We start from the raw sequence: 26,722 nt of genomic DNA, 5'->3' as shown, positions 1-26,722 counted from the left end.
CCTCCTTAGTCCATAACATTTTAAAAGAAAAATAAATACTCAGGGCAATGATGATGAAAAAAGAGTAGATTAAGACGTATTGTGCAAAATACGTTTCCCATCAACCCTTTTATAAAGTACCCATTGCCCATGATGCCGTACATGTGCAGGACCGCCAACAGTCCTAATTCAATGATAGGATTTCTTTTTGTCCCCCCTCAAAATTAAAAACTATTGCCGAGAACATCAAGATTAAACAATGTAGGGGGGGAGCATTAGCAGGACCCAATTTGGTTAAGGTTGCGGTATGCCAGCTGAATGAATTTTGTGAGTTTTATGTTTAAAACGGTGTTTTCGGGGTTCAAAGCTACTATAATCGCTTGCCTACAGGATCGGACGCCCTGGTTGTTCCATTCAACTTTAAGTTTGGACCTACGTTCGGAGTTAAAGGCTGGGCAGAGGCAGACCACGTGCATCAGAGTTTCAGCTACTTTGCCACATACTCTGCAGGTTACGTCCTCTGCCGTGCGTCGCCATGAGGGTAGATCTTGCAGAAATCGCCAATCACCCATTCTGATAGCGATAAAACTGCGTTTAAGATACAACGTGTATGTGCAGGCCAAGTAAGAGGCAGGGACTAACCGGCTGTATGAGTTTAAAAGGGCCCAAGCGTGGCTGCGTTTTGAAAAGTGTGCTTTGTCCATGATAAGAGATTTCATTCTCACACATTTTTTAATACCCATTTTAAAAGCTGTCTGACCGGGGTTAAGCGCCCATAATTCACTCGCTGAGGTTTGCTGAATTGCGTCCTTGAAGAGGCGACCAAACGTTCCACCTGGGTTTTTCTGGGAGATTTCTAACCAGACTAAGTATTCCAGTGCGCCCGGGTCCGCCTGTCTCAGTTTGTGGCAGAGGTTCAGGTATACCCCAATGTCTGAGGCATCATAGTTTAGTAGCCCCAACTCTAGTCTTATCTGGGCAGCAGATGCAGACCTTGGTAACTGGAGAACCGAGTGGATGACGAGTGGATGACGACCAGCCGCCTGAAACTGAACTCGGACAAGACGGAGGTCCTCATCCTGGGCTCCTCACCCTCCGCCTGGGACGACTCCTGGTGGCCTCCCGCCCTGGGCACCGCACCCAAACCGACAGACCATGCACGAAACCTGGGCTTCATCCTGGACTCCTCCCTCTCCATGACCAGGCAAGTCAACAACGTCTCCTCGGCGTGCTTCAACATCCTACGCATGCTACGGAAGATCTTCTGGTGGATCCCCACCGAGACCAGGAAGACTGTCACCCAGGCCCTCGTCACCAGCCGACTGGACTACGGCAACGCCCTCTACGCCGGTACCACCGCCAAGCTCCAGAAGAGACTCCAGCGGATCCAGAACGCCTCAGCCAGACTCATCCTCGACATCCCACGAACCAGCCACATCTCCGGACATCTGAGAGACCTTCACTGGCTCCCCGTCAACAAAAGAATCACCTTCCGCCTCCTCACCCACGCACACAAAGCCCTACACGACCAAGGCCCGAGCTACCTCAACAGCCGAGTCAACTTCTACGCTCCGAAACGCCACCTCCGATCAGCCAACCACGCCCTCGCCGCCGTCCCCCGCATCCGAAGAGCGACGACAGGAGGAAGGTCCTTCTCCTACCTGGCCGCCAAGACCTGGAACTCCCTCCCGACCGACCTGCGCCTGACCCAAGACCACCTCTCCTTCAGGAAAAAGCTGAAGACCTGGCTGTTCGAGCAGTAGCGGCACAACCCCCCCCAGCGCGTTGAGACCCTACGGGTATGTAGCGCGCTCTATAAGTGCCATTGATTGATTGATTGATTGATTGAGAACCATTTTATAGATTTTAGTCGTGTGCCTATTCAAAGCGGTGTTCAATTTACCCGTGAATGTTTCCATGCTGTATGATAAAGTGGAGCCAATTTTAGCTCCTATTACTTCTAAAAAAGGCATTAGAGTTGGACCTGAGAGTTTTTTAGAGAGCTTGCCCAAGTGACACCGCTAGGGTCGTGGCTTTGACTGAGATCTCTCGACGCTGTTTTGAGAGGTTGCGTCTAGAATCCAGGTGGACACCTAGGTATTTGTACGATTGGCCAGTAATCAGGCGTATGTTGTTAAATGACCACCCACCGCCAGTGTAACGTTTCTTAGCAAAGGGGACAACTTGCGTTTTCTTTAAATTTACCTCTAGCTGGTTCAGTTTCGTATAGCTGAGCAGTTTGTCCAGAAGCCTTTGTAGCCCGACCCTCGTAAGGCTACAGAGAACCAGTTGGTTGGGATACAATAGGTTGCTTAGTGTTTGGCCTCCCACCTTTGGTGGATGGCTATTTGTGTCATCCAAGGTCGTCGGGAGGTCTGCTATAAACAGGTTGAAGAGGAGGGGGGCCAGCACACATCTCTGCTTCACGCCCCTAGTTGTCATAATTTTCCGCGAGAGATGTGTGCCGGACCCCAACTTCCCCCGGACCCAGGTACGAGAGTGTAGTTGGATAATGGCCTCTAACAAAGACTCTGGAATCCTTCACTTCCTTAGTTTTACCCATAAGGCCGCCCTAGGGACACTATCAAATGCTGCTTTGAAGTCGACAAAGCAGCAGAACACTGGCCTGGATGTTAAAAAAGCTTTGTCGACAATGGTTGATACTGCTAGCAGATTAGTCCTAGTCCCTGAATTAGCCGTGAACCCTGTTTGATTCATCGGCATCAGGTTGTGGTCTTTTACCCATAGTCTCAAGTCTTCCAAAAGTAGGCCTGCGTAGTGCTTTGCCTCATTGTCCAAAAGAGCGATGAGTCTGTAGTTGTTGGGTGAGGCGCGTGGTCCTGATTTGTAAATTGGGTGGATAATAGCACCCTGCCATGAATCCGGGGTTGTAGCTGTTCGCAGAGCGTAGTTATAGAGGTTTGTTAGCATACTGGACCAGAAGGCAATGTCCGATTTAAACAGGCTTTGTGGCAATCCATTAGGGCCTGGCGTGCCATCAGCTCTTGCTTTTGTTATTGCTTTGGCAACCCCTTCTTCTCTCACCTCGGGATCCTCATAGGCGGGGTGAGTGCACTCAGTTGGTGTACTCCGCTTAATACAAGGGCCCGTATCTGTATCAATTGGGGTACTGCTTCCATTGAGATATGGATGTTCTGGAGACTTAAAGTGGTCCGTTAGATATGAAACCCAGCCTGATTCCTGGATGTTTGCGGATCCCAACATGGATGTACTACCATTTGACCGATTGATTAGGGCCCAAAATTTTCTGGAGTTTCTGCTCTTACTCTCCCGCACCAGCGTACACCAGAATTGGTTGTCGTGTGTTCGTTTATCTTTTCTTATAGCCAAATTAAACGATTTTTGGGCCGTTTGATAGAGCATTAAACGGTCACTGTTCCCCCGGGATTTTGCCAGTGCCCGCAGGTCGTTGTTTCTGTGCTTCTTGAGTGACTTAGTCAGAGGTGAAATTGAAAACTGACGAGCGTGGGTTGCCCTTTCGGACCGTGGTTTTGCAGGGAAAAGGTTGGTCAGATGGGAGCAGAGCATCGACCATGTTACGGTTGGAGAAGCCTCTTGCTTGATTCCATCACTTATGATGCCCATGCTTACGAGCAGGATGTCCGGGCTGATGACTTCGCTCCACTTGAGGCGCGTTAGATTTTCCATGTATGTGCCCCGGCAGGTTGGGGGGGGCAGATTTGTGATTAACTGGACTTATATTGAAGGATATTACCTGGGGCCTATGGTCACTTTCAGTTCGTGGATAAATGTGGAAGTTGGCTAAACATTGAAGCAGAGTGGCGTTACAGATGGAATAATCCAAGTAGGATTGTTTGCTGCCATTTGTCCAGGTCCAGTCTGGTGGGGTATCATCTGCCGACCTACCTTTAATAACAAGAAATCCTGCGCTGTAGAATCTCATCGCACATAGTTCGCCCAGCCCACATTGGGCTTGGTTAGGTGGGAAAGTTTGGGTCCTGAACTCAGTGATAGGAAATAGGAAAGGCCCATCAAGGTCTGCTGGGTCCCCTTGGAATAGATTGGTGTTAAAGTCCCCCGTAACGATACAGTCTGAGTTGGGGTGTTCCAATACTAACTCGTTCATAATTTCCGTTAAACGTGCCAAATGGTCTTTTTTTGTACGTGTACTAGGATTAATGTACACGTTTAAAATAAAAAGTGGGCGGTGTTTCCGACATGAGTTGATTTTTACCCCAAGTAGCCAGTCCTCCTCAAGGGGTATTCGTGAAGTTGGACTTTTTAATGGTGTCTGATATGTATATTGACAGCCCACCTTTGGAATGACCGAAGCGGCTGTCCCTAAGAGCTGGTTTCCATAGCTCTATGAAGCCAGTGACTGGGCATCCTTGTGTGACCCAGGTTTCCTGCAAGGCTATTACTGCGTGGTCACACAGGAAAGCTAAAGTGTCCGGGTTAGTAATTTTTTGATGGAGGCCGCTGATGTTCCATGAACACATTTGGAAAATAGGGACCGCTGGTGGGTTAGGTACAGTTGTTAGTGCAGCTGCTGGAAGGATCGGCTTGCTCGGGTGTTTGTTGTTATGACCCACGGACTCTGATACAAGAGGTCATTCTTTGGTTCTTGTTGACAGGATCGTTGGGAGCCATCCCCATGATTGGCATAGGTCTTTATTGGGGACCGCTTTTGGCGTGGTTTTGTGGTCTTTTTCCGGTCCCAACGCGTTTTTTTGTATCGAAGACGGTTTCGGGTGGTCTTTCCGTCTTACAGTTCCAGCTTTTTGGGGTGTTGTTGGCTGGTTTAGTAATGCGGTTGGGTAGCCAGGCGTGGAGTATTGGGACACTTGAATGCCCCATTCCCTCAGTGTGGCCTTGTGTTCCAAAAACACACCTACCCAGCAGGGCGACTTGAGGATCACCAGGGTTACCTCCGACGGTTGGGAACCTCTTGGTGGAAGGAATTCGATAGATTCTATACCGTCCAACGCCAAAACTGCGAACCCCGGAATGCCTTCTACTAGTTTTAATATATTTGCTCTGTTGAGAATATCCTAGTGGCCCTTCGATGTATATTCAGGTGCTAGTAAGATGTGAAGGGATGATGGTTCCTTAGTGGTCTCCATGTGTTTTGGACTTGGAGCCATCTCGTTCAATTTGCTATTTAACGGACCACCCACCGATTCCTGCTCCACTTGTGTCTGGCATTGACGGGCTTCCCCCGAGCACAGGCGATTTATGGAAGAAGTTTTTTTTTTGTTGTAGATTGTTTTTATTGGGATCAATCCTGTTATTGAGGGGACCCCTCGAGGGGCAGTTAGAACTGGCACTGCTTTTATTTTGACTTGGGTCTCTTTTGGCCTCAATGCACTTATATTCTTGATGTTCGTACTTAACTGGGGCAGTGCTGGGCTCGTCTACTACTGATCGCTCTACTGGCTCGTTTACCTCTTGTGAACTCTCCACAGTTAGTTGAATAACATTTGCAAGTATGTCCCTTTTTGGATTAATCACGCTGGGGGTTCCTAAGGGAGAAGGAGCGGCTACCTTGCTCAAGGGCTGTTTGTTGGCTGCCGTTGCAAAGAGGGGATAGTATTCCGGGTGGACAGCTATTGTTTTTGCCCTTGCTTTGTTTCTGTGCTTGCGCTGGCGTTTTCGCTCTCTCTTGCTAAGATGGAATTCTGGAGCCGGCGACACTTCCTGGTTGGATGAAGCCAGGGTCACTGGGCTGGCCGTAGACCCCATTGCTGAATGATCCGTGCGGGTGATACGCCTGCTTGGACTCCCAGCAGTTTCAGTTATTGCTTTGTCCGGGTCCGGTTGTAACTGACCGGGTTTTGGCTGCTTGCTCTGCTGGTTTTGACAGGGAGCTAGACCCCCGATTAATTTGGCGCTGTTGTTTGCGGTGGGTCTCAAGTTGGCTGGAGCTTGGGTCATCCCAGACGAGTTTTGCAATTGGGAGCAGGGGGTTGTATAAAAGTTATCTCCTTTCAGCATCTTTACTTCGTTTATAACGCTAGTTAGGAAGTCTGGAAGCGATGAGAGTGAATCAATTATTGGGGAACAGCAACAAACCGACTGTACAAGCTTTGCCGAGGCTTGCGCTCCAAGTATTAAGTTATTAAGTTTATCGAGTTTGTTGTCGATTCCTGCAGTGAACAACGCTAGGGTATTTAAAAGATCAACCAGCACATCCAGCTTCTTTGAGTGGTAGTTTAGTGCGTTGACTGTCTGCTGGAAGGTTTGGAGAAGTTGTGGCCAAAAACTGGTTGCTATGTTATATGTTATGTTATAGTTTTTGGTAAAGCGCAAACAGCTGCCCCAGCGAAGAGGCGTCCCGGCGCTAGAGAAAAAAACACAGACCCTAGCCTAAGAATAGGAAGAAAGGGGAGAAAAGTGGTCTAGAGAGAGGGGAACAAGTGAGTCTTAATGGCCTTTCGGAAGGTGGGTAGGCTTTCTAAGGAACAGATGTTTTGTGGCAGGGCGTTCCAAAGCTTGGCTCCCAGAACCCTAAAGGAACGGCCGCCAATGCGGCAAAGCTTTGTGCGCTCAGTAGGTGCTGGTTTGAGGATCGCAGGTCACGTCGTGGCACGTAAGGAAAGAGGAGAGGTCGTAGCAGTGTTGGGCTTCCAAGTTTAAGGATTTTGAAGGTCATAATGAGGGCTTTGAACTGAATTCTGGAGTCGACGGGTAGCCAGTGCAATTTGCGAATGGTGGCTCTAACCTAGCATCTGCGGGGAAGGCCGACTAAGGCTCTTGCCGCAGAGTTTTGCACGCGTTGCAATCATGCTATCTCTCCTGTATTGGCGCCCAGGAGGAGAACATTGGCGTAGTCCAAGCGAGAGAGGATTGTCGCTTGGATAATGATTTGGCGGACCTTAGCATCAAAAAAGCCAAGTATAGGGCTAAGACTCCTCAGCAAGCCAACACAGGTGGCAGCTACTTTTTTGGTGTGGGTCTGATAGCTGAGTGAGGCATCCATCCAGACCCCTACATTTTTGACTAGGGATTTAGGAGGTGGAATGGTCCCTAGAGACGAAGGCCACCAGTGCTCATTCCAGTGGCTGGTGTTTTTACCAAGGAGCAGCACTTCCGTTTTTCCCGCGTTCAGCTGCAGGCAGTTGTCCGTCATCCATTGGGCAACAGCAGCAAGACCATCTCGGAATTTTGAGGCCGAGATGGAAGGGCCTTCCGTGAGAGTGATGGCCAGCTGTGTGTCGTCAGCATACGACACCAGCGTCCGGTCCCACTCTTTGGCCACTGCTGCAAGTGGATGCACGTACAGATTAAAAAGGGATGGGCTCAGTGCAGAGCAATAGGATGTTGTTCTGGTCCATGTGTTGGGATAGGATGTTGTTTACATGGGCCTCTGCAAGTTTGGACAGCCATGGAAGCAGTGAGATGGGTCGGAAATTTTCCGGTTTAGATGGATCTAGGGTGGGTTTCTTGATGATAGGTGAAACCCATGCTTGTTTCCAGGCTGTCGGGACACATGCTGAGGAAAAGGAAAGATTCAGTATGGAGGCCAGGGAAGGCAGAAAGAAGTTTAGTGAATCCAAGAACTGAGTAGGACTCATGGGATCTATGGGGTCTTCTTGATTAGTTTTGGTGTTTAACGTATCTTTGATGGGTTTTTGAGTGCTTTTAAAGAAAAAAGACAGGTCCGCTAAGAGCTGATCATTTGCATCAGCTTTTTTGGGGGACTTTTGAGGCGATGTCATTGCTGGTGATGAGAGTGCGATGTCCTTAGGACTTAACACAGGCAGTGACTCCTTGGGTGTGCTCGCGGTTTGAGACAGGTGGAGCAATTGAGAGATGTTGTTACTCGAGAGGGAGCTTTGCACATGAATTTGAGCAAGAGTTGACTGACAGTGTGGGGTCGTTGTGACTGCCTTCGCTACGTCAGAGACTTGTCGGGAGGGTGTAACCGATGTGCCCAATTTCTGGGTTTGACCTATGATGGAACTCGGGCTGGAACTCAGGCTATCCCATGGACTTGATGGAGCTTACTGCGGCGGGCTCCTTCCTTGCTTGTCCGCTGCTGTTGGGGAAACTCGCTGTCCTGGTTGCTGATCATGTGGAGGGTCGGGGTGATGGGTAAAAGGGTACGGTTTGGAGCTTACATCCTCCTGCCATGCCTGTGTGGGGTCATTGAGTGCTGAGCCGAAGATGTATACTCCCACAGGTTTGGCTATCTTTTTGGGTTCGGTCGACTGCTGTTGTGGGGATAAAGGCTGAAGAAGAAGTGTGTTGGTAACCGGGAGCCGGGTCAGAGCTCCGCACTTGGGTGCCTCCTGAGACTGGGGTTGGAGTTGGGACTGGGACTGGGGCTGTAGAGAAGTATTAGTCATTGTTGGTGCTTTTTTAAAGTAATCCAGCAGGTTCGCTGTTTTTAAGGCTGATGACATGTCCGAGCCCGTATTCTTGTCCTTTGAGTTTTTTTGGCTGGCATTACTAAAGCTGTTAGGGGAGAATGTGCCCGCAGTCAATGTTTCCTGGCCGGCCCCAGTAGGCTTGTGGGTACCCGGGTGAGGCTCCTCGCCGGGTACTAGCTGTTTCGATTTCCTCTGTTTTGTTGCCACCGCCGTTTTTCTTACTTTCCCGGATCTCATAGCGTTTAGCTAGCGCTGGCCAATTTAGCTGTGGCTGGTGCTGCCAGACAACCAGCCGGGCTGACTGAGGTGCCTGGGGTGGCGCTGAAACACACAGCGTTGACTGATTGGCTGAGGCTTATGCTGCTGGATCGACTGGGATAGCTGGGGTAGCGCTGGTCTAACTCAAATGGAGCTGTTGAGGGTCTGGAAAGGGTTGCGATAACCTGCGCTGTCTTGCGAGACCGAGGCTCTGCTGAGGCTCTGCTGAGGCTCTGCTGGCTCTGCTGGCTCAGGTAGATCGTAGTAATATTCTGCCACTCCTGAGTCCCGGCTGGACGAATGGTTGGCTGATGCTGTGGTGCAGGTATATGGTACTTTGGACAATGGTTCCGCAACACTCAATGCTCTGCATCGCTTTATCGCTTTATCGCTGCGGTGCGGTCTTATAGTGGCACCCCCCCGCTCATTAGTTACCCATCCCCAGATCACGCGGCAACCGATGCCTCGCACCACTCAGACCTAGGCTGGGGGATGGCTGTGAGTCGGAGTCGATGACCCGAGTGGGAGGGTGGGGCTTACTCAACGACTCAGCCGCTACCCAGTCAATGGCCCTAGGCAGGAGCGGGGCTGGCTGTCACTATGGACCCGGGGGTGGGAGGAGCAGCCCCAGAGCTGGAAAAAACAGCAGTGACACCCGTACGGCCGACCGGCTGGACGGGCGAGTAAGGCAGCGCAGGAGCACACAGCAACGACCGGCGCAGGGGGACAGCTGAGAGCAACACAGGGGAACCAAGAGTGAGCAGGGATGCTGAAGGACCGGGCGGCAATGCGTGCTTCAAGGAGGAGGGGGGCAGACAAGGAGGCACGGACTTGCCAACAGGGTACTTCCCGCACAGGGACACGCCTCTCCCCTCTCCACTCCCGCACTCTCACCGGAACTCTCACCCGCACACTCCTGCCGACTTACCGGTATGCCAGCAGCTGCCGTGGAAAACCCTTTCCGGGATCCCAGGGTCCTGTGCTCTCGTACTACCAGGACTCAAACCAGGAGAGCCACAGAGAGCCACAGAGAGCTGGAACCCGCTCGGTCCCCGGCTTCGCAGCTACCACAACCTGCGGCACGGCTCCGCTGAGCGCCGCCCACCTGCCTCAACGCACATGCCTGTCTGACGTCCGGGGGAGTGACTGCAGTTTCCGTTAGTGGGACGCGGCCAAAACCAAAATCCACCAGGGTACTACCCAGCCAATGTATGTATTTACTTCAATTGAACGATCTACATCTTATGGAAAGCGATCTAATACCTTCGGGTCTAGCTACCGCTATATAAAACCTTTAAATAAATTAATAAATAAAGAATACATTTATGCTTTAATGCTGCTATTGGATTTACTTGTCGTAAATTATGGGATATGTCTGGTTAACCAGATGTTATCATTATTTAAAAAGGTAATACAAATTTAATTTCAAAAATATATATTTAAGCTGCAACGTGGGGCACTTACAACTTGTCTTTTTTAACACATTCGCTCACAGGAATAATGTCCCCATACTGGTGTAATATCACATATGAGCAAATCTCTTTTACAAATGTAAAGGGCTCAAAACACAAAAAATACATGGAAAATACTCTTGTAAGTTTCCTCTTCGGTTTAGAGCAATTTTCCTACAACATTGATTCCACAAAGGTTTTCACATCTCTTGCAACAATCAGTTTCCCAGGATTCTATGAATTCCATGAATTCCATGTTACTGGCATAAGTGAATGAAAAAAAAATGAAGCTGCACTTTAAAACGTCTTTACGTTTTTTTCACCAGGGTGTAACTCTATGCCAAATACCTCATCCAGCCTTGGGATTTTCCCCGCTCAGTCCCTCCCTGGACATAGATACTAGGACTGAAAAAGGGTGACCAGTGATAATCATACAATCCCGTTGTGTGGATCATGAGAGGCCTTCATAGAGGATGCCTCCTGATCTTGACACGTTTAAAGCAAGGGTCATATCCAGCTTGAAAATATGGCTTGTGACGGCTGGTAAATACCAAGAAACACACAAGTTTGAGAGTGTCCACAAAATCCCTGAAACCCCACTCTGTACCCTAAGAGCGATTTTCGTAAAATAATTTCACACCATCAGGGGAATATGATACACTTGTTAGTTTCAGTTTCAGTTTCAAAATGCTTTATTCGGTTTGTACAAGTACAACCATATAGCAACATTCATGGATACAATAGAAGTCACTTTTATAAAAGATTAAAGAATGATGAAACTTGCTAAAACAATTACATTAATTCAGCCAATCAAGTTAAAAACCTAAAATAGAAAATAATCACTAAATGTAGCGTCAATTTAAACGTAAGGTGCAAGGCATGCCAAGTGGGATAGTACTAAACAAGAAGCCTATGCTGGACGTAAAGTGCAGTAATATGTGCAAAATGCAAAAATTGGACATAGTATTTAGCAGCAATTTAGCAAATTAGTGCAAAGCATATCACATTAATATACCGTAGAATAATCACTTATATGTAGCAGCCGTTTTAAACGTTTGATGCAGAGCATGCAAGTAAGATGGTACTAGACAAAAGGCCTATGCTGGGCATAAAGTGCAATAGTATGTGCAAAATATGCAAAAATTGAACGTTGTATTTAGCAGCAATTTTAAAGTCTAGTGCAAAACATGCCAAGTGAGGTAGTACAAGTCGAAGAGAGGCCTAAGCTGGGCATAAAGTGCAATAGTATGTGCAAAAATATGCAAGGGTAACTAAAGTGCAATATCTATAAAATCTCTTACGTATTTTAGCAGCAATTATGTACAAAAAGTTAAAAAAGTATAAGTCCAGAGAGGTACAGAACCGAGGGAACAATCGATACCCGGATCTAAAAACATAATAATAACCAAAGTTCATGTGTAAGAGAAATGCAAAAGGTTTGGCAGTAGCTCACAGTTGGTCAATAGGTGTCTTTCCCAACGGAGATCATATAATGATTGATTTCCTGTGCCCGATGCATTTAAGAACATAGGTGGCTACACGGTAACACACATTTGGGGACGACAGGTCAAACAACAGTTGCATTGCAGCTCTTATGTCACACGTACTGTATTCTAAAAATAGTTGCTTTAGGTAAAACTTTCTAAAACCAGTATAAAAGTTACAAAGTAGTAAAAAGTGGCAGATACTCTGTTTCGATTTCCCATCGCATGGGCACGGGCAAGACCCCGGCTTCTTTACAGTAGGGAAGGCCACCAGATGGTGGACTATACCCAGCCTCAGGCGTGCCAGAACGAAGCGATGGGAGTTAATACTGACAAATGTAAGGTATGATGGGAATCCTGTGCTTAAATTATATTCCAGGTACAATTTAAAAGTACTTTGTGTAGCGTACCCCTTCATTCTAATCCCTTTTGCATGATCCATGTAGATGGATTTAAGGTCACGCTTCGTTAAAACTGATTCTGTTGGGGTGTCTTTAAAAATATCTTGACCAAAAAGGGAATTATACCAGTGAAAAATGTGTTTTAGCCAAGGGATTTTTAAGTGCTGGTCCAATTTAATGCAGTCTAAAATTATTTCCTGGGTAAACTTGGTTTCATCTTTGGCCCAAATGGATCGCCAGAGGGAGAGGGGGCGTAGTGCAATCAAGTCTGTGGCTTGGTGTATGCCCAGCTCCCTATGAATGATTTCGTTGGAGGCTGAAGCAGGAAGACATAATAAGCGTTTAAGGTACTTGTTTTCTTCCTGCTGAATGGAGAGGGCGATCTGCGAGTTATATCCCCATATCCCTGCTCCGTATAGAGCAGAGGACATGCACCTGGAGTTATAAATAGAAATCATCTCCCTTATTCTACGCCCCCCTAGTTTGGAAGCGAATCTGAAGATGCAGTTTGTATTTCTAATCATCTTCATGCCTATACAGGATTGCTCGTTTACCCATCTCCCATCCCCTGAGAAAGTAATGCCTAAGTAACAGAAATGTTGCACAGACTCAAGTTTATCCCCATCAAGGAAGAATGGCTTACTTTTCTTTAATTTCTTCCCACAGGTCATAGTCATAGTCTTGCCCTTATTAATTTTAAGTTTTCTGCCCTTAATAAAAACATTAAATTTGTCGATTAGCTTTTGGAGACCGTTCGCGGTCCTGGAAATCAGGACCGCGTCGTCCGCGTATAAGAGGACGGGTATTTGTTTACCATTTATCATAGGGGCATCAGCAAAAGACTCTTGTAGGGACTGATCGACCTGGTTTATAAAAAGGGAGAACAGCAAGGGTGCGAGAACACAGCCTTGCCTAATCCCTCTACCTATTTTAAAAAAGGGGGTGCATTCTCCGTTTGGTCCGAATCTAACTTTACTTGATAAGCTGCTATACATTCTGGCCAGCAAATGAATGATTTCGGGGGGTGCGCCCATAGCAAGTAATGTTGGCCAGAGCAGTGTGTGTTCCACTAGATCGAATGCTGAGCTTAGATCGGAAAAGCACATGAACAAATTCCCTTCCTTTGCTTTTGTGTACTTGCCGATGATAAGCTCAAGGTTCACACACTGCTCCATGGTTCCTATGCCCCTACGGAACCCGTACTGAATTGGTGACAGGACATTATTGTCCTCGACCCAGGACTCTAATCTTCCCAGAAGCACGCGACTCAGTATTTTTAGTGACGAGTCCAAAAGGGAAATTGGGCGGTAATTACGTGCTTCGGCCCTTGAACCTTTTTTGAAAAGTGGCACCAATATAGATTGACCCCATGAGGTAGGTAGTTCGTCCTCAATAGCAGCATTGAAATAGCGTGTTAAAATAGGGGCCCATAAATCAATCTTGGATTTAAAAAAGTCCACAGGGACCCCATCTGGGCCCGGGGCTTTCCCCCCCTTGCTTTTCTCTATTGCATCCCGCACCTCATTTAAAGATACTGAAAACAATAATTTCTCCCATTTAAAATTGATTGGCATTACAGTTAGAACATTAGGATCTGAGGCCAAAGTACAATCAAAGGAACAATCAGAGTTAAAAATCCCAGTGAAGTGTATAATCCAGTCTTGACAGCTGACATGCGAAGTAAGTTCGGGAATGTTGTCGTTCTTTAAGAACGGGCTGTTTACAGTGTCCCAGAAGAGTTTGTGGTCTTTTGTTTCCGCAGCCTGATCTAATTTAGCCCATGCCTCGTCCTGTAGTTCTCTCTTCCGAGTGGCTAGTGCGATTTTGTAATTGTAACGCTCTTCCCTTATCTTACAGGGGTCTCTCGGTTTGGCATCTAGCGAAATTTTTAGCCTTTTTAGTGACTGGGCACAATTATCATCAAACCACACTGTCTTAACTTTTCTTGGCTCCCGTGATTTGCGTGTCAATGATTTCTCAACGGTTTGTGTAATGATTAGAAATTTAGACAGCAAAGTTTCTGGGCATGGTGTTGGGGATAGACAGTACTCCACTTCTCCATAGCAGTTAGTAATTACATTGGTGACAATTTTGGCAGGGTCAACTTTTGTCCATTTCACCCTCATCCCATTTGGCCTTCCTAGGGAGATGTTCTGAATAGGTTGACCATAGGAGTTCCTTTTTGACCCCCAGCCCAATAATTCGACAGATACACTGTTGTGGTCACTGACCGTTTGTTCAATTACCCAAACATTTATGTATGTTGCAGAGCCGGATACGATGATGTGGTCTATAAAGGATTGGCTATTCCTTCCATGGAATGTTGGACATCTGACATTGTTTGCATTCATATTACATTCAAGATGTTCCAGATCATATTTAGCCAGTAGGTTATTCAAGGCACTACCTAGGATGTTGTGCGGAAAATGATTGAAAACACATGTAGTTTCCCTTCCTGAATATTCCTCCCTATGACCACAAGCCCCTTTAAGTGCGTAAGTGCACGTTTTGATGTTAAAATCTCCGGCCCATAGGATTACAGCTGGTTTAGAGGAGCTTAATAACATTGCATCGATGGCCTGCTCGATATCAGAGATAAACAACCCCTGTCTGTGGCCGGCGATGTTGTTGTAAAAGTTCACTATTATTAAGTCTTTATGTCCATTATGGGCCACACGCAAAACAGAAGCATAGTCTCCCAAAACTGCATGGTTACTGACCCAGAACTCGGTCAATGTTGTGGATAGCAGGGTCACTAACCCCCCCTTGGCTCGGCCAGCCTGCGAAGCCACAGCCAGCACGTTGAAGGAGGTATATCCCTCGACATATACTTCAGCTCTGTCCCAGGTTTCTTGTAGGCATATGATGTCATAGCCTTGTTTAAGGAAGTCATCCCATGCGGGTGTATTTACCTTGGAAGCTAGGCCCGCTATGTTCCACGTGATAACCCTCAATGAACTTTCCCTGGATACATGAGGTGGAATAATTTCTGTTGTGGCTGGCGGTGGTATTTGGTCGCCTAGGTGGTTTACAACAGTACAGGTGCTGTTAACTATCATAGACAGTTCATTAGGGCTGATTATAGGGTTCTCTATGGGAGGTTCATTTGCAGGAGGGATTTCAACCGGGCAGGTGCAAGTGGTGTTGACTGTCATGGTTAGATTGTTTGAACTTAGGGCAGAAGTGTCTATATGAGATTCACTTTCACTTTCTCCAACAAGTGTATCTGGGAGTCAGTCGTTTTCATCGAGGGAGTTGAACACCTGGAATCTGTTTGATGTTGGAACAGCGAATTGACCAAAGATGTTATTTCCAGACCCGATTGTATTGTGGTAATTGAGGTAGTTGGGGTTAGGCATTCTGTACAATTCCATAGGTGGTTGTGGAACATGCTGATTGCTAAAAACATGAGGGGTCGAAGGGTACGAAGGATACCCAGCTAATTGTACAGGTGCCTGCTGTGCAGGTGGGTAAGGTGTATTAGTTGCTCTAGGATGTTTAAAATTCTGCACCGGAGTCTTAAACCCCACCAGATTTCTATAAAAGTAATCCAAAGGAAACAGGGTTGTGTTGTAGTCATTGTCAGAAGGGATGGGCGCGTTCAAGATGGAGTCTCGTGCCCATTCAGTGGTTTTGTAATTTATAATTACACAATCTCCGTTTATTTCCTTTTTACTAGGGCCCACCCTACCCTTTGAGTTGAAATAATCTGGCCTGCACCACTTAAGGGGAAACCACAATTATGGACAAGCCAGTGTAAAATTTTGTTTTTGAGGGTTTCGCTGTTTTCGAATTGGGAGGGTTTGAGTTTTGGTACATTGGCAAGAATTGCTACCAAAGGCCTGCTTTCTGGTGGGAGATTGATCACGGCGGGGATAATATTATTATAGTAGCTACGCGCCGGTGGGTTCCTGCTTACTGGGGTATAGTCCTTGGGCACCTCCCCATTTACTCTGTGAGAGGTGGATGAAGATGGGCCGTTGGTGACGCCACTTTGTAAATTTGTGGTTTTACCGGTAGGTGCTGGGGGATTCGTATTTCTCACAGGTGGAGCCTGTGGTTTAAATACAATATGGCCAGTCGTATTGGCCTTATTCACGGTCGGTACATTTGGGATGGGTTGGATAGTTTGTGTAATTTGTGGGCCTAGGTGTTCAAGGATATCTAATTTAGCTAGGCCCAGTTTTTCCAGATTTTCCACCTTTTTACCTATTTGCTCGAGTTTGTCGTTTAGGGGAGCAATGAGGAGCTTCATAGCATCCATAATTTGGACCAATATGGGCTCCATATTAACTGCAGGTCCTGGATTTGGCACCGGCTGTACACTTCCATTAGATTGTTCTGTGGGGGGTGTTGGTAAAATGATCTTCTTTCTTTTGCCCTTATATTTCATACATCCCCTAAAGGGGACCTGTAGTTTCCTAATATGAGTGCGTCTGGTTCTACGATGGGCAGTGCCCCGGTTGGTTGTACTATTATCGCTGCTATTATTGACTAGATCTATTGTATGCATAGTGTCTGCGTTATCGCAGTTAAGCAATGATGCGCTAGGCGCAATACTAGGGCCCAGTTCCTCGGGTGATGTAACATTGATCTGTAGATTAGGGGTTAGGGACAGACGACTGTCCCTATCTTGGGATATTATGGGGGGTGTGGGAATGTCTTCTGTGGGTGGGGGCACAGTTCCTGGAAGGCCTGTGTAAGATTGCATCAGAATGGAGTCGTTTGATAATGCTGTCATGTTAATGTTATATACAGTGCTGTCAACAGGTTGTGGTGTGCGGTGAATTAGACATGCGCTAGGTGGTAGAGACAGTCGTCTCTCAGTGTTTTCGATGGCATTTGCTACCACTACGATTGTCTGTTGAAGCATGCGATCAATAGCAGTTAGCGTTGGTAACGGTGTTTTAGTTTGAGCGGTGGTCCTTGCAACCGAACGTGTATTAATAGGCGTTTTTTTAACCATGTTCTTAGTGGTAGGTTTAGAAGCAGTTGGAGCCATTTGCAATATGTATTAAATCACACAACGTATTACCTTGGTGGTCACTGCGAAATTGGCCAGGGGGTAGTGCCCAGCCCAGTCTCCTCAGGCCTCTGAGGGCCGCAGAGGGCCCGCCCTTTGCCCGGGCACGGCCCCGCGCGCGGTCCCGCGACGCGGGAAGGCCGGCCCCTTAAGCAGCGCCTCCGGGCGCCAAGCCTCTACGCGACTTCCGCTCGCGTCGCGGAGGCTGCTGGGAGTTGAAGTCTCTACTCCCCCTGCTCGGCTGCAGGCCCGGTGGTGGAGGGCTGCAGCGGGGGGAGGAGACAGCAGGCAGCAGGCGCGGTGGAGGAGGCACTGGGTCCCCGTTCTGTGAGGCAGAGGAGTCACCTGGGTTCCTGGACGCTAACAGGCAGGCTGGTGGATGGTCCGGCGTGCAGGTAGGCTCGCGTGCTGTAGTGCTGTGACCGACACCCGCTCCCCAGCAAGGCCGGCCCCTTAAGCAGCGCCTCCGGGCGCCAAGCCTCTACGCGACTTCCGCTCGCGTCGCGGAGGCTGCTGGGAGTTGAAGTCTCTACTCCCCCTGCTCGGCTGCAGGCCCGGTGGTGGAGGGCTGCAGCGGGGGGAGGAGACAGCAGGCAGCAGGCGCGGTGGAGGAGGCACTGGGTCCCCGTTCTGTGAGGCAGAGGAGTCACCTGGGTCCCTGGACGCTAACAGGCAGGCTGGTGGATGGTCCGGCGTGCAGGTAGGCTCGCGTGCTGTAGTGCTGTGACCGACACCCGCTCCCCAGCAAGGCCGGCCCCTTAAGCAGCGCCTCCGGGCGCCAAGCCTCTACGCGACTTCCGCTCGCGTCGCGGAGGCTGCTGGGAGTTGAAGTCTCTACTCCCCCTGCTCGGCTGCAGGCCCGGTGGTGGAGGGCTGCAGCGGGGGGAGGAGACAGCAGGCAGCAGGCGCGGTGGAGGAGGCACTGGGTCCCCGTTCTGTGAGGCAGAGGAGTCACCTGGGTCCCTGGACGCTAACAGGCAGGCTGGTGGATGGATCCGGCGTGCAGGTAGGCTCGCGTGCTGTAGTGCTGTGACCGACACCCGCTCCCCAGCAAGGCCGGCCCCTTAAGCAGCGCCTCCGGGCGCCAAGCCTCTACGCGACTTCCGCTCGCGTCGCGGAGGCTGCTGGGAGTTGAAGTCTCTACTCCCCCTGCTCGGCTGCAGGCCCGGTGGTGGAGGGCTGCAGCGGGGGGAGGAGACAGCAGGCAGCAGGCGCGGTGGAGGAGGCACTGGGTCCCCGTTCTGTGAGGCAGAGGAGTCACCTGGGTCCCTGGACGCTAACAGGCAGGCTGGTGGATGGTCCGGCGTGCAGGTAGGCTCGCGTGCTGTAGTGCTGTGACCGACCGATACACTTGTTAAAGAATCCATCTGTGCACCACCTACCTGCAGCCTAGTTGCATAAATGGCTTTGTGAATTAGCTCTCTTAACGTAAAATGCAGGTTTGCTGCAGGGAATGAAATTATTTGCACACCTTTGCGCCATGGAGGTGGATAAATATATGAATGAGTCATCCACTGCAAGAGGTGTTTTGAATTCTCTTGTTTCCTTCGCAGAATCTAGCCACCAAGGAAGCTCCCATTAGCAGCTATCTCTGCAAAGTGGGGGGAGGCTAAATTAAATAATTGTTATTTTGTAAACAGGAAGATACCATTTTATCCCCAGAAACATAATGCAAGATGCATACCAACAGTTTGTGCTTTATAATTGACTAGCAGCCCGTCCCGACGTTGTCCGGGTATGAATTGCTGCCGGCCAGTAGTATATTGTTTGTAGGATTCCGTTTTGATACCATTTCTTATCTGTGACAGGCCTGTGAAACGCTCCAATTCACAGTGCATTGCTGATGCACTTAAGAGTGTGCCTTCAGTAGTGTGTGAACTCGAGTTTCCCTACTTTATTTTTCTTTGCAATATTATATAGCGCAAACTCGACAACATGGCATGAGCACAATTTACATTACAGAAGAACACATTAATTTGTGCTAGGCACGGGGAGACAAAGCGATTTGCCTGGAATCACCAGATGTTGAGCTGATGCCGAGATTCGAACGTAGCTCCCCAGCTCTAAAGTTCGCAATTCTAGTACTTGTGGCGGGAGGTGTGTCTAAAAGTGTATGTCGGTGCTGGCCATCAATGAGAGAGACCTGTGCATTTTTCAAATGGGTGGTGAAAAAATATAAGTATGTTGCTGGAGATGTGGGCCACCAATGTACTTACCGGGGGAGGGTAAACACCCATTATTCCGCAACTTTCTTTCCACATACCATCACTCCGCATACTTTCATTACGAAAGTACCATGACTCCGCAATGCCATTATAACGCATGGCATTACATTTTATATGCTTTTACCACGCATACATTTACAACGAAATTCGTTGTAAATGCATGAATGGTAAAAGCATGTTTTTTTAAAAATGTTTGGATAAGGTAAGTATGGGTAAAGAGGTATATGTTTTGGGGTACTGAGGTATATGTTTTAGGGTGTTTGGGTATTTTAAGGGTTCAGATATAGTTTTGGGTTATGGGGTACAGGGGTAGTTTTAGGGTTTAGGGGTAGGTTTGGGTTTTGGGGTACAGGGGTATTTTAAGGGTTCAGGGCTAGGTTTGGGTTTTGGGGTACAGGGGTATTTTAGGGTTCAGGGCTAGGTTTGGGGGTACAGGGTTATTTTTAGGGTTCAGGGCTAGGTTTGGGTTTTGGGGTACAGGGGTATTTTTAGGGTCCAGGGGTAGGTTTGGGTTTTGGGGTACAGGGGTATTTTAGGGTTCAGGGGTGGTTTTGGGGTACAGTGGTATTTTTAGGGTTAAGGGCTAGGTTTGGGTTTTGGGGAACAGGGGTATTTTTAGGGTTCATGGGTAGGTTTGGGTTTTGGGGTACGTTTGGGTTTTGGGGTACAGGGGTATTTTTAGGGTTCAGGGGTAGGTTTGGGTTTTGAGGTACAGGGGTATTTATAGGGTTCAGGGCTAGGTTTGGGTTTTGGGGTACAGGGGTATTTTTGGGGTTAAGGGATAGGTTTGGGTTTTGGGGTACAGGGTATATTTATAGGGTTAAGATGGGTTAGTGTTTAAGGGTGTTGGGGTATTTTAAGGAGTAAGGGTGGCTTATGATTATGGGGTGCAGGGGTATTTAAAGGGAGCAGGGTGGGATTAGCACACGATATGAGACATGGCATGAAGGGCGGAATGTACCACACGCCCCCAGCGTTTGTCACGCCCCCCCAGCACACGCCCACAGCACAACGCAGACACGCCCACAAGGGACTACTTTGCTGGCACGGTTCTTTTACCTTTTAAATGTATATGGTGGGCGTCTGCATAGCCTATGTCCTTCTTCTGCAACTGCCCTTTCCAACGCTGTATTGGGTGTTGTGATTGGTGCTGTGGTTCCTGAGATTACCTGCCTCAAAGGTTTGGGCTCTCTCTTTATTATATTAGTATAGATTGTCGAATAATGTTTAGAGATGCTTTTTGCATTAAAACGATTTATAAGCAATGTTTCTGTGTATTGGTTTGTTCTCTTCTGTTTGTTGCAGACAGATGGCATTATATACAGATAACCTGTGAAGAAGTGTAATCTTGATCCCATCTGAGATAAAGTAGGAGTGCATCATACTCAAGCATAGCCCACACTCAAAATTACTCTGTTGTATCTAATTGTACTGAAACAAGTGGAGTATAGCATACTGAAAGCACCCTATTTGAAGTACGTCTTTAGAGCGTGATTAATATTATTACGTGACAATTCACATATTAATATGACTGGAGAAATTAACGTGAAATGTCTTCGAACGAGATACTTAATTGGGATGTGTGCAATTATTGTTTAACAATTCATACATATAACCCGAATTAATCATGTGTAGGTATAATTGTCATGACACTTTCATAGTTCATTGTATTATATTCATGCGTATGAGAAGTCGCTTTTATTTAATTTTCTAGAAATGGCTACATATTGGTAATCAAGTGCACTAGCCAAAGTAGCTAGTTAAATTGGGGCCTAATGCATAAGTTAGTCTAACTTTGTGTGCCATTTCATCTTAGCCTAACGTTCTCTTTTTCAGTGCGAACTCATGTTGTAATCTCGTGTTAGTCTGTGCTCAACCTTCGAGATCGAATGTTCTGTCTTATTTTGTTTCCACTGCTGGTGTGGTGAAGCTTCATTAGGTAGGATAAATTGGTTTTGTCTTAGAAGATATTAAAGCATGAGAAGAAGGAGTCGGCCGAGAAAATGGCAGTAACAAAATAGGAGAGGAGGTCTCATTGGCGAGGAATGACCAGGGATGAGAAGAGATAGTATTCTCTCTAGCTGGAAAGGTGCTGAAAGTATCCAGTCGTTCTAAAGCTATAGAAATTTCCCAAAAAGAAGTAATGTACTAGTGTCAAGTCGAATGCAGTTGATACTATGCGCTTTGTTTAGTGAGGGAGACAGTCCATTTTAGGTTTTCTCATAGAGCAGACCTATTTTTCTGCTTTTGTGGCTTTAAGCTACTTGACCAATGGTTGGAAAGTTTCTACTGAAGACTCTGACGGCTGACATCTTTCTTACTTGATTATGTCCTTACTCAAATTCTTTCAGATTGGGGTTGCTGTTGTTAAGGTAGTGCAAGGAAAGATAGTTTGCTCATGCTCATTAAAGATAATTGTGAGAAGTTGGCCTGGTATATGATGTCCACTAATTGAAGTAGGGCACCTTGCACCAGTCCAAACAACCCCTATGGTGAATTAAGAGGTCAAATATAACTTTATAAAGCTATTCAAGTGGTAGCTGTGGAGAGCAGCCTTTAGGCTTAGTCTTGAAGGAATGTTAAGCAGCTTGTTTTATCAGAAGGCAACCTTATTGTACTGGTTAAATGAAAGGAGAACCACACAGTAGTTATACAAATATTTATTTATTATTATAACACCTTAAATACCTCACAGTTTTTGCTACACGAAGATAAACACAAAGCACACAATACTCTAGCACAGAAACAATCGCAAGTAGCACTAATACACAGTGGGCTCCAGGGTGAGAACAAACCATATATAAAAAAGTGGTATACAAACCACAACTTGAGTCAAGACAGTGTCTAGAGGTTGTAGAATCGCTGGGTCCCCCAAGGAACCACCCAAGCTGAGCAAGGTGGGACCCCAAAGAGGACGGGTGCAGTCTGAGAACAACTACGTACAATTCAATTGGAGAGTCGCGGTTGCCGTTTTAAAGTTTAAGGACCCTTCCCAGTGGATTACGAAGAAACCATTTAGAACATAGAAGGTTGGAGAGCCACCCCACCAGTGGATACCGAAGTACCAGAGTTACCGATCCCAGGGAAACCAGGTGCATAGGGCTCAAGTGGCTTGGAAACTGTCATCGATCTCAATGGGAGACTTCAAAGAAATGCCACTGCTGGAAGGAAGAAAAGTGTCTGGTGGAACCCGTAGGTGGATTCATGATGTAAGGAACCTGAAAGCAGAAGGGACAGAGTCTAGGTCACTCAGGAGTGACCAGGGGCTTGGTAGACGAATGCCCACCGATGTCGGGTGCTTCAGGTGTGAAGAAGGAGACCTTGACTCTGCAGCCACGGAGACGAGGAGTCATCGTGGACAACCAGGAGCCGGATATGAGCTGACCCACAAAGGATGTCGAGTGCTGAGGGGGCGATGTCCGGCGGGAACACCAACAAGCTTTGGCAGCGGCAACCCATGAGGAAGGTTGAGTAAGGTTACGATCTGGCCCAGCAAGGCCCAGGAGACAGCAAGGGGAGTCAGGGCAGGCCTGGAGCAACCAGGGGAGCCCAAGAAAAGCAGTACTGTTCCTCAAATGGACCCACAGGCTGAAGGCACGTCGAATCTAGGGTACTACAGCCAGGTAATCCCTTCTGTACCCACGGGAGTGGGTTAAACAGATTAGGGGACCCTCCCAGGGGAGGGGCAGGACAGTGGGGAGGATACTTTCATGTCCTTTGTCCAGTTTCACACCAGAGCAGGAGCCAACGCCTCCCAGGACTGGTTTGAACTGGACTATGCACAGGGACACGAAGTGTGCGCCAGATAGAAGTGCACCCACCCAGCCCCAGTACACTAAATTCTGTCTGGGAGGTGGCTACACCTCTTTGTGACAGGATGCCTATTGTCCTGCCTTCCCCTGCTTGAGCTTGGCACAGCAGCAGGAGGGCAGAAATGTGTCACTGGTCGCAGCAACCATTTTGTGTCGTCCGGGTTGAGAAGGCTAGTACCGGGAAGACCAGGGACCACACGAAGCTTAGTTCAGAAGCGTGGAATCATACCGACCACAACGGTTAGCGGAGTGAAGGTATGATTCCAAGGTGTTTGATACCAAACACAACATGTTTTGTTGCAGCAGTTTCCGAGATAGCATTTTACACAAGCATACCTATATGTCTGGCTGCGTCACAACAACCCAGGAGAATGGTGTCCAAAGGCTGCAGGGGTGCTCTGCTCATGCAGGGGCACCCTCTCACGTAAAACCCAGCACTCTGCCTTTAGGATTGTCAAGGCCTTCTAGAGTAGGTGACTGATAGGTTTTAAGTGTAGTGACCTATTGATATAGTAAACCTATATCTAAAGTAAGTGGTGCATGCGCCATCTTATACAGGCTGCAATGGCAGGCCTATAGTTCCATTTTGCATGGCATCTCATGGGTAGCTTAATACATGCTTCAGCCCATGGGAGGTCTCTGGGGTACCTATGCCCTGGGTACATGTGTTCCATATACTAGGGACTGACAAGGGTAACCCAGTATCCAATCTGGAGTGTACCTACGTACATGGCATAACATTTTAAGGAGAAAGCAGATAGATTGGGGTCCTGATTAGCAGGATCACAGTCAGACTAGTCAACAACAGTGTAACATCACGCAAAAAGTGGGGCTAACCATAAGAAGCAGATGCAATTTAACCTACATTTATTTTTCCTGATTGTCTGTGTCATCTTAGAATTAGTCATTGCTTTGCACTACATAGGGCATGTATCTTAAGGAGATTTGGACGTATTCTGATCTTTTTGTACTTTTATACAATTATACTGAGATTGATGTACATCGACTTTTTTCTAAATTAATAATTAAACTCCATTAAACTCAGGTCAGAGAGTCGAGTGGATTCATGTGTAGTACCATTGGTTGTACTGCATTGACATGATAAACAGTGATCTGTTTCCTTTCACCACTCACTCTGCTAGAAAGACCTGTCCCCTCTCAAGAAAATTGTGTAAGTGGGCTTAAACTTCATCAACTGTGATTTATTCATATCGATGGAAGCCTTGGTGGCACCAGCTATACTATTAGGGACACGCCTTTATTATTTGCATGTATTTGTAGCTCATCTCCTGTTGACTAGAGGCTCACTGGTGTTTTTTTTCATTCTACAGATATACAGAAAACTACCTACGATGTTCTCTAACGCTTATCTTCTTCTCTCTGGCACTTATAGTTATTTTTATTGACATATACTTTTACAGGTAAGCAATAGTAGAGTTTTAAATTATATCTGCTTTATTTTTTTTACTCTACCTTTGCCCGAATGATATTGATGCTGAACAGTTTCAGATAAAATCATTGGTATGACTGAGTGACTGAAAGATTGAATGCATCAGTTGGTCTGTAATTTGTTTCAGTGGTACACATGTGTAGTTCTTGGGTTATTGGCTCTTAAACCTTCTTTGAATCTTACTTGAGTCAGCACTTACTCACTGAGGTTTGCTCAAAAAAGGAAGAGACTCCTTCACTTTGAAATGTGATCTGGGAGGACAAAGATGCCAGTAATCATGGGCCGATCCATTTTAGCTTGTTAATGTATGCTTTTTGTCACCATGTTCCTTGTCCATAGCACCACCGCCTACTCTGATAAAAGCTACAGGCACCTCAAGTGCATCCTCCACCACCATTTCATTCCACTTAAATTAACAGGAAAGATCAAGTGTCAGCAGACTACCCAGACTTTGTTGCGTTAACCAAGATCACTGGAGTTCATTATAATGATGAGTGTAGGAAAGCAAGAGGCCAGGCAAGAGCCCATCACAACATTGCTTCCTGAATCTTTCCCAGTAGTAAAATTAAACAAAGACATATTGACATGTCCACAGCGACACAAAGACACACTCAGCCATGTGCCAGGAGGCCGGTGCCTGCTCTCAACCACGCTGTCTGAGACAGCTAGTTGGAGATGTTTACACTGCGCATGTCAGACCCGCCATCGCGGGACGGTGCCGGCTAAAGTGACTTGCACAGTGTAACCTGGGTGAGTGAGCACTACTCCCCTGCTGCCAGTCAGAGGCAATACCCCGCCCCCAAACACTGCTTGGGCTGGGAGCAGTGAAAATTAAATGGTAAATCATTCAATTACGGTTTTATTTTTCACTTTTGCTGCACTGGCAGCAGGGAGGCGACGCTCCTCTGCCCTATTGGGGGCCACTGCTGTATGTTAGAGAACCTGGAGGAACGGCTGAAATCCTTAGACTGGAAAAACGACGGGGGCAATTGAAAGCTTAACTCCAAGTCAACACCTACCTGCATGCAGTGTTCCCTCGAAGGTGCGCACCTGTGCAGGCGCGCACCTCGGTGCCCTGAGCGCGTAGTGCTTTGTGTGTGGCGCGCACACACATCCCCGAGAGCATTCGCACCACCGTGGCAGAGCGAAAATCGGGCATTTCCACCTTGCAGAGAGGAGCCATTTAGCAAGTGCTTCCTCAGGAGCACTTCCTAAATTTTGTTTGTTCTCTAGAACGTGGCTTATGGGGCTCATTGTGTGCTTTTGTTTGTTTAAGTATTCGTGTTAATTGCAGAGCCCATCACGAGCTGCGATTAACATGAATGCTTTAAACAAAAGCACACAATCTGCCCGCAGCCACACTATAGAAAACAAAAGAAATGCAGCACCAAATACAGCGTGTGCTTTTAGAATCACTTAATAGCACACGCTGTGTTTGTAGACCTGCTGCATTTCTTCTCGTGATAGAGCTGGGCTGCGGGGTGAATGTGGGCCGTTTTTAAACTTTTCAAGTCAATTGCAGCTCATGAAGGGCGCTGCCATTAACATGAAAGCGTTAACAAAGGTGCATAATCACCACACAGCTGTGCTCTATTAAGAGTAGAAATGCAACAACTCTACAAACACGCCATTTGCTTCCAGATCAGGTGACATAAGCTTAATTGTGGGAGCAGAAACCATTGGGTTTTTTTTAAAGTGAAAGAACATTTTTACTGCAACTTTTTTATTTACGTAGTAACAAATGTAACATTTTTTTAAACTCCGCATTCTCCCATTTAATTGTGTAACTTGTAGAGCTCATGGCACATCCAACGGAGTGAGCCAAAATGACCACTGCAACCTTTTAAGACCTGACTTGTGGAACCAGCAAGCAAGGGTTGACAAGACTGGAATGTGCTGTCTCTAAAAGGAGATCGGAAATTGATCCGAAGATTTGGTCTTAATATGATTTGTCCTCTAAAGGCGATTCCTCAAGCAATGGGCAACATAAGGTAGATAGAGTAGAGGATAAAGTGTAAAATGACCGAGCAAGAGGCCATTGTGGTCCTGGCCAAAATATAGAGATTGAATCATCAAAGTATAGGTGCAATATTTTCGTAACCTGATATCTTAGTAAAAGGTGGTGAAAAATATAATCACTTCCTGTCAAGAAACAACTGTACTCGTTGTTGCCAGAGAGCCACCAGCTTGTTTTCTGCATCAATACATGTGCAGTCTGTTCCTTGGTGCTGGGAGGACTATAAGGCAGCTGTTTTAATTTCTACATTTTCCTGCTAGTTATCCTG

This window comes from Lissotriton helveticus, chromosome 7, assembly GCF_964261635.1.
Source record: "Lissotriton helveticus chromosome 7, aLisHel1.1, whole genome shotgun sequence".
NCBI classification, from domain to species: domain Eukaryota; kingdom Metazoa; phylum Chordata; class Amphibia; order Caudata; family Salamandridae; genus Lissotriton; species Lissotriton helveticus.
Note: the sequence above shows the minus strand (reverse complement) of the source record.